General features: G+C 50.0%; 1 protein-coding gene across 1 annotated transcript in view; it reads left to right on the top strand.

The window, feature by feature from the left end:
- The window catches only part of LOC134312049 (programmed cell death protein 10), a 12,890-nt gene extending 11,753 nt beyond the window's left edge, over positions 1 to 1,137 (top strand). The window contains exon 8 of the mRNA XM_062993698.1: positions 1 to 1,137. This exon is cut by the window's left edge and continues 116 nt beyond it. The gene's annotated coding sequence lies outside the window, so the exon portion shown is untranslated.

Below are 1,137 nucleotides of genomic sequence, written 5' to 3'. Positions count from 1 at the left end.
GGATGAGTGATGATTGAGTGAGAGCGTATAGAGGATTATAGAGGAGAACCTGCTATCATGTAAAATAATTATAATAATAATAACACACACACTCACACACGGCTTTTATTTCTGTTTATTATCTTTATTTTTATTAAATATAAATTATAATCGTCTCAGTTCGGCTCTGAGAATCGAACCCGAGGCGTGTTTCAAACCGACTCTGCCTTCTTCACTTCCCCTCGACTGCAGATGCACCCTCCTAACACCAGGGGGCGAGTGTGTAGGAAGCAGTACAGACGAATTGAGACACGCTCTGCTTAACGTTTGACTCTGTGAGGCGGTGAATGGCGCCTCGCTCGGCCAGCAGAGGTCGCCCTTGTTCAAGAGCGCTAGGAGCTAGCGCATTACACCGCCTCACAACCTCGCCATGGAGGATCAGCGTGGCTCTGTACGCCATACGGCTCTCTGTGAGACGACCACATTAGGTCCTGACGCTGGCTAGCCTGCACGTGCTACCTGCATCAGCCCGTTTGTTAATAGCAAACCGTCACCATGACACGAAGCGAATAGCATGGCTTAGCTTCTTTCCTGATGAGCACGATAGCAGGTTTACTTACGAGTAGCGTACATAGCAGGTTGCCAAACACCTAGCACACACATACACTTGCTAAATGACTAGCGTGCATGCTAATTGTACAGATACGATGTACAGGTTCCCAGGTAGCATTCTAGCCAACTCGCGGATTAGCGGTGCTAACACGGCAGCGGAGTAGATTAGCGAAGATGAAAGCAGGGATCGGTGTCGCTGGGACGAGCGGATCGAATCGCACAAACGTTTCCAGTGAACAAAGGTAAACCGAGAGCGAGTGAGCGAGGGGAAGTGAACGAGGGAGCAGAGTCACACCGATTTGAGACGTGTCCCACACTCCTCCTGTTCTGATTTCTGGGTTCGTTTGGTTGTGGTGAGAGGAATCGGAACCCGGCCGCCGCTCTCGGTGCTGTTCCTCCCTACAGAGTGTAAATAATCCTGCAGCGCCGCCACGCCCGTGTCTGAGAGACGCCGCCACGCCCGCCACAACACATCATCACGTTTGTGTATTTAACGCTGGTTCAGTTGCAGATGTTCAATAAAAACTTTCCACATGTTGAACTTTT

Source organism: Trichomycterus rosablanca, chromosome 4 (assembly GCF_030014385.1).
Source record: "Trichomycterus rosablanca isolate fTriRos1 chromosome 4, fTriRos1.hap1, whole genome shotgun sequence".
Taxonomy (NCBI): domain Eukaryota; kingdom Metazoa; phylum Chordata; class Actinopteri; order Siluriformes; family Trichomycteridae; genus Trichomycterus; species Trichomycterus rosablanca.
Note: the sequence above shows the minus strand (reverse complement) of the source record. Positions and strands in the feature narration are given on the sequence as shown.